The following is a 12,532-nucleotide window of genomic DNA, read 5'->3' on the forward strand; positions in this document are numbered from 1 at the left end:
TAGAAGTCAGGCTGATGGGCCTGTAGTTTGCTGGACCCACTTTCCTCCCTTTCTTGAAGATAGGCACCAAATCAGTCTTCTTCCAGTCTTCGGACACTACACCAGAGTGCCAGGAGTTTTCAAAGATCCATGCCAGAGGCTGGGCTATGATGCTCACCAGCTCCTTGGGTACCTGGAGGTAGATTGTCAGGGCCAGCTGACTTGAAGGTATCCAGCCTCTCAAGGCTCTTCATGAGGTCAGCATTGATGGAGGGCAGGGGATCTCCCTCACCCAGACCTCCCTGTCTTGTGGTGGGCATGGGCGTCCCATAGGACTGATGAAAGACCAACAGAAGTACCCATTTAATAGGTTGGCTTTTTTCTGGGGGTCAGTTGTCAGTTGTCCCATCTGGTTCAGCAGGAGTCCAACGTTGCCCTTGCTTTTTCTCCGGCTCCCCACATATCTGAAAAATGACTTTTTATTGATGCTTGAAGCTAGTTGGAGTTCAGTTGCAGCCTTGGCTTTCCTGGTTTGCTCCCTGCAGGACTGGACCATTGCAGAATATTCCTCCTTGGAGGTGAATCCCATCCTCCATCCTTTGTAGGCCTTTATTTTTAGCCTCAGGAGGTCTGCTAGATCCCTGGGGAGCCAGAGGGGCTGCTGTGCCCTCTTACTGCCTTTCCTTCGAGATGGAATAGAATTAGCTTGTGCATTGAGGATCTCTCCCTTGAGGAGCAACCACTCTTCTTGAACTCCCATCTCCCTGGGGTCATGGTCCCTTAGGGCTTGACTGACAAGCCTCCTGAGCTTGTCAGAGTTGGCTTTCCTGTAGTCAAGGACTTTAATGTTGCTGACTGACTTGCCAGCTTTACGGTGGATGGTGAAGGTGGTCAGCTTATGGTCCTTGTCACCCAGCTTCCCATCAATCACTAGGTCGCCAATTAGGTCATCCCTAGTAGCCAGTACCAGGTCGAGCAGAGCTTTACCTCTCATTGGCCCATAGACTTCTTGAGTCAGGTAGAGATCATCCATGCATGATAGAAAGCTTTGCGACCGCTCGGATGTTGCTGAGTGATCTGCCCACGAGATGTCTGGGTAATTGAAGTCACCTATGACAACCATGGTCCTGGAGCATGTGGCCTCAGCCAGTTACTGGGCGAACTCCTGGTCAAGCTCAGGACTTTGGGTGGGAGGTCTGTAGTAGACTCACACTGTTGTGTCCCCTGTGCCGTGTTCCCCATGGATTTTAACCCAGAGTGTCCATTCGTCCACCCTGGTTCAAATATCAGCTTGCAGGGACACGTAGCTTTCCTTAACATAGAGAGCTATACCACTGCCCCTTTTATCTACAAGAACCATCCTGTACAGGTTATAGCCATCTATACCCATGGTCCAGTCATGGGTGGAGTCCCATCAGGTCTCTGTTATCCCTATGATGTTGTAATTATTTCCATTAAGCAGGAGGACGAGTTCCTCCTGCTTATTTCCCAAGCTCCTGGCATTTGTGTACAGGCAGGAAAGTGCCCCTTTTGGGGCTCTTGCCTTGTCCACAGATTGTACCAGGACTGGGGCAGGGGTGGGCTCCCTTAAGTGCCTTGGCCTGCTGGCTTTGTAAGGGTTGTTTAGCGGGCCAGCAGTGGCAGTAGTCTCCCCATCCCCCAGCGGGCTTAGTTGAAAGCCTGGTGGAGCAGGTCAGCCAGGCTGGCTGAGAAGAGCCTCCTCCCCAGGGGAGAGAGATGGAGGCCATCTCTTCCCAGCAGTTCACTTCCTTTCTCACCAAAGAGCGGGCTGTGGTCATGGAAGCCAAAGCCTTCCCAATGACACCAGTGCCACAGTCTTTGGTTAACTACCTGGATCCTCCTCTCCCTCCTCAGCCCATACCCCAAGACTGGGAGGATTGAAAAGAACACCACCTGTGCTCCCAGACCCTTTAGCCCCACTCCAAAATCCCTGTAGCATCTCATGACCTGGCTGGGAACGCTCCGAGCTGTGTCATTGATGCCCACATGAATAAGGAGCATGGAATAGTGGTCTGTGGGCTGGAGGAGCTTAGGGATCTTCTCCGCAATGTCTCGGATGTGGGCCCCCAGGAAGCACCAGACTTCCCGGGCTAAAGGGTTGGAGAAGCATATTACCACCTCAGTCCCCCTCAGGATGGAGTCTCCCACAACAAACACTTTACATTTTGTCTTGGGGAGAGTGGGGGCGGTAGCTTCAGTTGAGCCTGTGTTGCCTGTGGGAGCTGGCAACTCAGCAGGCTCTGCTGGAGCTGCAAGAGGTGCGTACCTGTTGCTAAGCTCCAGTGGGGCAAGAGCCTTGGTGCAGCAGGCCTTAGAGTCCTTGACCACCTCGGTTCACCCCCCTGACTGTACAGAAAAGGAGGTCCCAAAGACACAGGGGACCCAATTAAATCAGGAGACCCATTAATCTCTCTGAATTGAATCAGAAGCCTCCAATTCAATTCAGAGAGATTCAGAAGGATTTGATGATTCAGCTATAGACAGCTTTATATTTTTTTTTCTATGTACCTCGAGGTACCAGGCATGGCTCATGAACTCTGATATGGTGGGGCGGATGGAGCATCCCATGGGAGAATGTGAGGGGTCCCCTGCATGCTCAGCACTGGATCTGGAAGTGGACAAAAAGTACTTTTGGTAGGGGGGCAGGAGCAGACAGGGACAGAGCCCTGTGCATCCCCCAGTCCTAGCCCATTCCCCCTTTCCTTCCTGCTGCTTATGGTCTGGGCCTGCTCCTCCCCTCCCCACCACAGCAGCAGGGGGAGGGGAGGAGTGGGCCTGGACCTGATGCAGGGAAGGACCAGGCCTGAGGGTAGGGAGAAGCTGGCCACCGTGGTGGTGGGGGGGAGCAGTGGGCCCAGGCCGATCCAGTAGCAGCAGGGGGACATGAGGGCTCAGGGCTAGCCTGGGAGAGAGAGGGTTGGGGAGGAATGGGTCTGGGCCCAAGGCAGGGAGGAGTCCCCCCACCCCGCACCACTGCTGCATTGGGTCAGGCTGGGTTTGCTGCTCCCCTCCACCGTCATGGCAGGCCAGCTTCTCCCCCCCGTTGGGCTCACTCCTCCTGCCCGGGCCCAATTTTCTCTTCCCCCACTGCTGCTGTGGCATGCCCACTCTTCCCCCACCCACACTGGACCTGCTTCTCTACCCACCACTGCCATGTCAGCCATATCAGCCCTGCAGGTGGTAACAATGGAAAGAGGGAGGGGTGGGCCAGGGCCAGCACTGGTGGCCTCGTTCCTCCCCACAGCATCTCAACCCCACTCCCCACCGTGCTGCTGTGGCCACTGCTGCTGTGACCTCCAAGGAGCAAGGGCGAGGCAAGGCCAACTCCTGTGGCCTGCCCCCCCCCACTCTGCTCCATCATCACTACCTGAAGGGGGCAGGGTAGGTGAGGTGAGGCGACCACTGCTGGCCTTGCCTCCCCACCCCCCCATTCTGTTCACTCCATTGCTGCTGCTTTCAGGGAGCAGGGCCGGGGGTGGGGGGTGAGGCCTCCATCCCCTGTGTCTATGCCTCCACCTCCTGTCTGAACACTTTTTTGCACTCTGATGGGCTGTCAGCCAATCAGAGCACAAATAAAGCATTATGGCAGACAGAAAGACAGATTATAAGGCTTCTATAATGTTAGAATTTTTCAAATAAGTTAAATTCTAATATAAACAATTTAATGAAGCCAGACATCATGACTTCATGTTGACTTAGAGAGCTAAAGTTGCCAAAAAAAAAGTCTTCTGATAAGATAGTGCCTGATTTCCAGAGACTTTGGGAAAGCCAGGTGCATCTAACATGCTGTCTCTTCTGGGCATGCGCTGGGCTCTGTGTGGGAGTGCACCGAGTTTAAAGTAAAGCGCTGTTTTTTCTTTTTCCCCATGTCTACAAGAATGCATACTTTCTGACACTACTCTTAACTTTTACAACTTAGATATACTAAATTCTAACTCCATTAAAGATGCAGGGTTTTCTAGGGCTGTGAAATGTGCTGCCCAGATTTCTGAAATGATTTTTGGCAGAGCACTCCAAGCTGAAACAAGAAATATGGCAGGTGGCCAATTTTGTCTCTGCACTATTATAGTACTTCTTTATACGTTAAAGTTATCCAATGATGCCCTGTTAGAGATGGTTTCCTATACTGTGATGACATTCCCAAACTTCTTCGGCATTAAAAAAGGTTTTTCAATGCTGTACCTATTAAAAATGAATGCCGTAGCAGCTAAAAACATAAGAGCAGAACTACTGCAATTATAAACTCGTATTTCATTTAATTTTTCATTCTAAGGCCTTGACCCTGAAAACAAGTACACAAAACAAGACTGTGCACCTAAACAATCACGTTGGCATTAATGGGAACCTTTCACATGCATAAAGTTCAGCACATGTGCAATATATGTACAGGGATGGGGTCTAAATCTATATATTTATAGGGAAATAAGTAATAACATAGTGACCTACATATTTAAATACAGAAACAGGAACGAAAAATACCTTATCCACTCCTATTACTACTTAGACAATTCCTGACATTCTTTTCCTTTTTTAACACTGCATGAATGATCTGATTCTGCTTCATCCGCGAGCGCACCTACACGTGCTGTTAATGCAAAGAAATCAACTCTGACACATTTTGCATCAGTGTTAATTCTCCTGAGTATCATTGTTTACATGTGTACCCAGGACCACAGCATGCTGAGCTGGGTCAGAGCAGCCCCAGCTGGCAGGGGATCTCGGGGGTCAGCCTGCCAGCCCAGGCCTGCTCCACCCTAGTTCACTGTGCCACAGAGGGGCTGGTTGGAGTATGAGGGTGCTTCAGAGCAGGGCTAGCCAGCAGGTAGCCCCTGCACTGAAGTACCCTTGTGCCCCAGCCAGCCCTGTCTGTCTACACATGCATTGCTGCAAAGTAAAAAATTCTGGCACAGGATAGTACTTGTATTTACAAGTACTAAGCTGCAGCAAAGTTAATTGTTTTCCTGTGGCTTAATAGCACTGCATGTGTAGACACTAAGATGTTACTGTGGAGCTAATTAGTCTATTTCGCAGTAAACGTCTCATGTAGATGTGTCCTGTGGCTGCATCTACATAGGACACTGACTGTACAGTAGCTTGATACTACTGTGCAGTAGCGTTGTTTGGCAACAACTGTGATGGGGTGCTACTGTGCCATAGTTTTAGGCTACTACACAGTAGCATCACAAAAAAGACATATGTCACCACCAGTATGCAGTAATTTGGGTTACTACAAAGTCCTTCAGTACTTGTTTATACAAGTATTAAAGGACTGTACAGTACATACTGCACAGTCAGTGTCTTGTGTAGATGTGGCCAGTGTGTACTAAAACATGCCTATTAATTTCAATGGGACTGTTGTTCAGCTCCTAAAAGAGTTTTCCTTTCTACAAGCAGCACCTAGAACTGTGTGCACACATTTCTGAGAATATCATTGGTGTACTGGTTAGGTTGAAGGCAACCCTGAGGAAAAAAATTACTAATCAAGAACAGCTATAATGTTTAATTTAATAATTTAAGAGCTCTAATGGTGTTAAAAAAACAAAACAACAAACCAACCTGTGCAACTCAACTGGGCACCATTTCAAGCTACTTTTCCTAGCAGACACTGTTCTAGTGTCCCATGTCAAGAGTCATATAAAACTACCATTAACTAGGGAAAAATTATAGACTGACTAAGCCTAATGATGGATTGCAGCACAGAGGATCATGGGATGTAGCCTCTGAAGTCCACCACACTCGTTATGTCTTTATAGCACAGTTAGCCTACCCTAGCCTATGGGCAAGAATCTCCATGCAAAGACCTAGCTGCATTACTGTGCCCTCACTATCTCTGCACTTGCCTATGTATGTCTGTAGGCATATCCCATGGTTCTTTGCAGAGGCTCTAGGACTTTACCAAATCAGTTATGGCAAGTTCTTCTGCTATATAGTGGGCAGTTCTAGGTAAAAATCCAAGCCCAGCCTCCAAGGCTGAAAAAGCTAAGGTAACCTAATCTAACCTGGAAGCCCCTCAAAAGCTGAGTCAAAGTGTATTCTATGTGGACAGTGGGGACAGGTAAGGCCAAAACTGGAGTTAGAGCCTGAGTTAAAATGCAGAGAAGATAACTCTCTATGACCTGCTTCTAAGTAACACTTGAAATACTCAATCCCTAAGATAAGAAAAGAGTTGGACTAATACCTGTTTTATTAAATTCTGTTTCTCCAAAAAATAAGATTTGTGATCACTATTTATATAATTCTTGCTACACAGAACAGCAGTAAAGGTCTCAGGACAGTTCTGTTTTCTAATTAAATTGCATTCAACAGTTCTATTTGGTACAACATGGCAAAGAATGCGAGATGTAATCAAGTTAGTTGTTAAAAGAATTAAATAGCTGTATTCATAGCTGTTTTTGTTAAGAATGCTTCTGGCTGTTCTGGTATCTTTCTGCAGCATTGGCTGGAGCTGTGAGGAAGAGAGGTAGAGAGTGAGACTTACATAAGTACCAGCATCTATAAATCTAAATGTCTTATGTTGATTTGCCTGTTTAATGAACCTCATGACTGATTAAGGCTCAGAAGTGAAAGTTGGAGGGAAAACCTCTGTAACCTGGGCAGTACTCCAAGATGTACCCCTCTCCAGAGCAGGTGCATAAGCGCTGTGGGAGGTGTAGGGACCCTCCTCCCCCTATAGGGCAGAGACAGACCACGAATGGGGACTTAACCATATACCTTTTAATGAGAGAACAGTACTGGGAACATAACCAGTATAAACCAGGGGGTACAGGGGACACTACAATGCCCCAAGGGGGCAGGATTCAACAAAGGTTAGCTGCTTACAATCACAGACATATTCATCCAGCTGACAAAAGACAGGGTTAACAAAATATGAAACACAAACAGCAGAACAAACAATACTGGTTGGCGAAATATAAAAGGCACAAAATACAAAACGTCAAATAACAAGGAATATAGGGCCTGGGTACCTGGAAGGGTGAGGGGAGAGGGAAAACAGAATGACCCCTTTCCACTGCAATAAAAATTTTTCTCTGTCACTTCACTCATCTCAGCTGGGTCTTGACCTCAGATCTCCACTGTAGTAGGCAGAAACTCTACCACACAGCCACCAGTGCTGGTGCTGCTCCAAGCTGCTGGGGGTCTTGACCTTCCAGGAGCCCCGGCCTCACATCGAGCTGCCCGGCCTCTTGCTGGAGGAGCTGGAAGCAGAACTGGGAACCTCTCAGGTCACTGCTCAGATGCTGGCCACAGCCTCTCATAGAGGATCCTGGAGCCCAGTGGGCAGCCTCTCCTGCTGGCGCACGCCGCACTGCTGAAGGTCCAACTGCTGCCTGCAGGTCCCACTCCTTCAGGTGCTTATGGGGCAACTGCTCCTGCCCCACTGGTGCAGCTCTTGCCAGCTCTTTGAGACTCCTTCCTTGTGGTCCCTTGCTGGTCTCCCCTGAGTCAGCTGTGCTGCCCCTTTTATCCCCCTCCAGGTGACCCAAGGGGCCAATCAGGGGACACAGAGGGTGAGTCTCTGGGGCCTGATTGGTGAGGAAAGGGAATCCCAAGTCCTCCGATCATCTTTTACCCCTTCAAAACACAAGCTAAGTCACCACCAGCTAGCCTGTCACATCTGTATAATAATACCAGACAGAATCAGAATCAATAATGGAATGCAACAAGAAAATTGGCTACTGGTTTCATGCCTGCAACTTGCATATTCATAGCTTAGATCCTTGCCAGCTTTCATAGTCATAGAGAAGTAGGGCTTGAAGGGACCTCCAGAGGTCATCTAGTCCACCCCCTTGCCTAAGGTTGGATCATTGCTATGCAAAGCATCCCATACAAACCATAATCTAAACTTTACATAAGGCTATCCTCAGTCCTGGCAAAACATAGACCTAACACCCTAACTTGGCACAGGTAAAGCAGGGGAGCAATGGCAGCCAAAGTCCTACTTCTAATAAAAAGTTGTCAATATATGCTTAAGAGATCCTGGGAAGAGGGCCAAAGCCCCCGCTACAGAGGAAGGCAACCCCCATCCCCTCCCCCCCAGTCCATACCAATTGTACCATGGGGCAAAATTTCTTCTTGACCCCAGATATGATAATTGGTCTGAGTGGAGGGACAAGACCCTCTAGCCCGGCACCTCTGGTTTTGGTCCTAGCAGGAGCACTAGGACACCCCAGTTAAAGTCCCCAGCCTTGGCTGTAGTCAGCACTTAATGCTCTGGGAAGGCTTAAAAACCCATGACAGATGTAGCAGGAATGTGTGTATGGAGGGAAGGAATTAGAGGCAACCAGCAAAGCTCAGAAGCAGTGGAAATACTTGTGGTACAACAGGCATAGATACCTATGCTTAGATCATCCCTGACCAGTGGCTGTCCAGTCTCTTCTTGAACACCTCCAGTGATGTAGAGTCCACAACTTCCCTTGGCAGTCTATTACACTATTTCACCGTTCTAATTGTGAAAATGTTTTTCTGGACATCCAATCTGAACCAATAACTGCAAGAGAAACATATTGCCAGTCAGCACATACAGACAACCATGAGGACTGTAAAGTAAATCTAAGTGGTAAAGATAACTGCTAGCCGTAACCGCTCTCACACCTCTGAGAACTTGAAGTAGATTCTTTGAAGTTACCAAATGGAGCTAGTTCTCAAGCAAATGTTTTATTACCTTCAAAATGGAAAAGGTGTGACCTTTGTAGACAATGTAACAAGCAGCATTTGTACATGCTGGCCATTGCAGCCAGAACCTTAGCACTGTTACACATAGAAGGAAAAGAGGCTGTAACAATTATAGCTCCATGCAGAGAAATCAGGAAGATGACAAGTGGAAAAGCAACAAAATAATCAGAAAGTTTCAGCAATTTCAATTCTGTGAAATAAGTCATGGGAAGGGCAGAGATTCTCTAGGAAAATTCATAAAAGCGAAACAATTGATCAGTGTGCAGCTGTGCCCAGAAATAAAGTAGCCCTGGAGAGCTGAGTAACTCCTAGACAGTTTAATTAAAGCCAGATATAACTAGTAAAAAAAATAAAAATAAAAAAGCAGCAAGAGTAAGGCTACTTAGAGAATCCAGTTTAACTTTATCAGAAGCAAATGGTATCTGTTAAACTGAAGAGTTAAAGTATTTGCTCAGGTTCCCTGCAAAGTCATCAGCGCACCACACTGTAAAATGACAATCACCAAATTATACAAGATAGAGAAGTCACCACACAATACAGTAACCAGTGGTAAATGTGATTGCAGCCCAAGGAAATAAAAATCAGGTGTCCTTCAAAGAGGCATTAGACAAAGAGCATACAGCAAACTTAACTGTGTTATAAAAGAAATGCTGTTCTATGCAGAAAAACTACAGAGCTACTCTGAGGGAGGTTTGTGTACAGGCAACAAAGGAAGGAGACCAGAGGTGAAAAATTGGAGTACATATGCCCATGCTATCAGGTAAGAATATGTAAGGATATACTGGTATATCCTTAACAATATACCAATGCCATTCTGAACTGATGTAGCAGACAAGTGTAATATTAAAAAAACTGGGTAAATACTGAGAAAATGCACTCATAAGCATTTTGATTAAATTGACTTAATTTCATTGTGCCTCACTGGTTGGTTTCCTGCAAACACTGGATTTTACATGCATATGGACATTTGGGGAGGAGTTTTTTCCTACCAATATAGATCCATAGGTGTAAATGACTATATGATGTGATTACAGGCTCCTACATATGTAGAAGCTATAAAAACTGCATTGGTTTGAGACAGGATATTAGAAGGAAACATAATGGCAGTGAATTTCAAACCAGCCACTGAATAAGCATTCTCAGATGAGGAACAGAGAAAATAAATATGGATATATGTACATTTGGAGGTGGTTAAAAGGGGAACATCTGAAGAACGGCATCAACTGTTGTGTTTTAATTGCTATGTCTGGACAGGAATGATACAGATATAGCAAAACCGTTCTAGCATCAAATAATGATAATATAATAATATTGTTATTATTATTATTCATGTATACAAAATAATACAATTATAATGCTGTTGACACTGACATTGTGAAGAAAAAAGTAAACATAAGGGTGTTAGACATCTGATAAATGAGGCTTAAGTCATCCTCTCCCTGGGGAAGGAACCCATCTATTTTTAAATCTGGCGTCCTTGTACTATAATATACTATTAATCCTTGTACCAAATATAATGCTGATTCTCACCCAAAGGGAACAGGAGATTTGAAACAAGCCCCCCAGATTCCTAAGTCTGCCCTCTCTCTGTTCCTGTCACTGAGAGACTCAAAAACCTAACTATTTGTTCAGGCATGCACCTTAATAAAAGCATAGGTTGTTCAGCCAGGGAAGAAAACAATGCCCTGAAACCTTCATCTGCAAATACATAACAAATAACAATCACATAAAAACAAATAATGACTAACAAATCATTAGTAACATATAATCACAACACAATTCACAATCTAGTGGCTGAAATTTGTTCCCCAATTCATTCAATGAACAGTTGCAAATAACATACAGAATTTTTATAACTATCATTTGGTTTGAGGCTACATTTGTCCGGTACATTACATGGCTAATAATTCAACCTGCTACAGTTTACAAGAGTGTCCTAGAAATGGTAATTGCTGTCCATTTTTAGAAATCAAAAGCTGCAATTGTCGCTCAGGGACCCATAAACACAATCCTTTAGGAAAACCTTTCTGGCCTGGCAACAGAGAGGACAGTATTAGATGACAGAGTTTGAGATTGAAATGCTACCTGATTGTCTAGATTCAACAGATGAAGAACTTGACTTGAACGAAAAAAATCTACGTTCTGAATGCAGATGCTAATTCACAGTAGCACCACTCTCAAGAGATTATCTTTTTCCATGGCCTAGATTGCATATAAGAGTAGTCAGTCATATATAATTGGGTCCTAAAAGTCCAACCAGTGGGGCGATTGGTGTACACAATCGTACATCCTCTCAGAAAGTTTATAGTTGCTGTATGGCAAAATAGTAAGAAACAACTGGTTTGTATAGAATTGAACAATGCAATTACACTTAACAGACCTTGCTGATTAGGTTGATAGCTTGGTGACAGTGGGGAATCCTAATAAAGTTTGGGTTTGTGTGGATCCTGGGGGCCAAATTTCACTGCCTGTTAGGCAGTTGCATGATCACTGGATTCAAGGGGTTGGCATCAATGCAAAATGAGAGTTTGTCTTCAAAGACTGAAACTATCATATGAATTAAAGTTTATCCTATGGACTTGTTTCCATCATTCCCAAAGCAATAAGGTTCACTGTTACAGATGCCACACATTCTTAACAAGTGCCATGGAACTGTGACAGTTTGAACTGCAACTGTATGTGTCAGTGTATGTATTAGAAATGCAAAACTCTAGACCTCTTGGTTCAGAGCATATGTATTAAACATTCTCTATGGTTTCACACCTAACATGTTCTAAAACTACCATTTGGCAGTTCATCATCACCAGAAATCTATCAGATCCTGACTCACATATCTGTTGATGGTGTCAAAATGACTGCAGATTACTTACTCATGTTAAATGACAAAGCACACAAAGGATTGCCATGCAAAAAGTTACAGGAAATTCAAGGAAAAAGAATGCAAATAAATGAAGGATAGGGGAATGCTGTCTTAAAGAAAATCTTCTTTGTCAGTTAGACAAAGAGGGTACAATTCTGTGCTAAACTGCTGAGCTCACCCGGGCTGGGGTGAGGGAGAGCTATCATGGATTTAAGGTATTTTATGTCTGCCCTCCTTCTCCTGCCCCCATGATACTGGGCTGCTCTGGGCCTTGTGTCATGCAAGTAACTAACTTCCCTAAGTTTCTTATGACCCACATAATAGAATATTCCTCTGCACACAGCATGCGCAAACATTTTTTGGAGGCTCTGGCACAGTGATTCTCCCACAGAAACCATCACCCATAGGAAATGGGGTTAAGGACCCCTTTGTGTCGCTCCAGCTCCCTTTACTAAGCATAGAAGAGGTCCTGTGCTGAGGGTTACATTAACCTGTGTACTGTAGACATAATTTAATTCTCATTAAAATTAGTGGGATCCTGTCCATTTATTTTCATGGCAGCTGATAGACCATGATTGAATATGGTGCTAAACACTGGCAATGCGTAGGAGGTGCATGTGCACCCCCTGAGATCAGCTGTGCACCCTCTGGAAGCACCAGATTTGAAACCAGAAGTGCACTTCTGGTTTCATCACTGGCTCAGTAATCAGCTGCTGAGGCATCCCCAGTGATCTGGTGCCCCACCAGACTTGGGAGGCACCAGTTGTGCATGGTGCTAAATCTGCTTGCAAAAAAGAGAGAAGCTATTTGTGACACTGAAAAATTACAGGAAAAAAGGAAAAATATCTTCAGATTTGCATTACTTTTGTCCTAGCCCTGTCACAGATGAGATGCGAAAGTGTCTTTTAAAACAGAAGTTAATTGATATTAGGACAAATTACAGAAAAGAGTATTCAGAAATGTAATAGCAGAGGACACAAGTTTACATGGTCCTGTAGC

General features: G+C 45.3%; 1 long non-coding RNA gene across 1 annotated transcript; it reads right to left on the minus strand.

The window, feature by feature from the left end:
* Positions 1 to 5,485: 5,485 nt before the first annotated feature.
* Positions 5,486 to 8,357, minus strand: LOC109306093. The gene is made up of 2 exons (XR_002099847.1): positions 8,311 to 8,357; positions 5,486 to 6,445 (listed from the first exon to the last, which is right to left on the minus strand). It is a non-coding gene; the product is annotated as an uncharacterized LOC109306093 (long non-coding RNA).
* Between the last annotated feature and the right edge of the window lie 4,175 nt (positions 8,358 to 12,532).

The sequence above is a fragment of the Crocodylus porosus genome, unplaced genomic scaffold (assembly GCF_001723895.1).
Source record: "Crocodylus porosus isolate Cpor-Errol unplaced genomic scaffold, CroPor_comp1, whole genome shotgun sequence".
Lineage (NCBI taxonomy): Eukaryota > Metazoa > Chordata > Crocodylia > Crocodylidae > Crocodylus > Crocodylus porosus.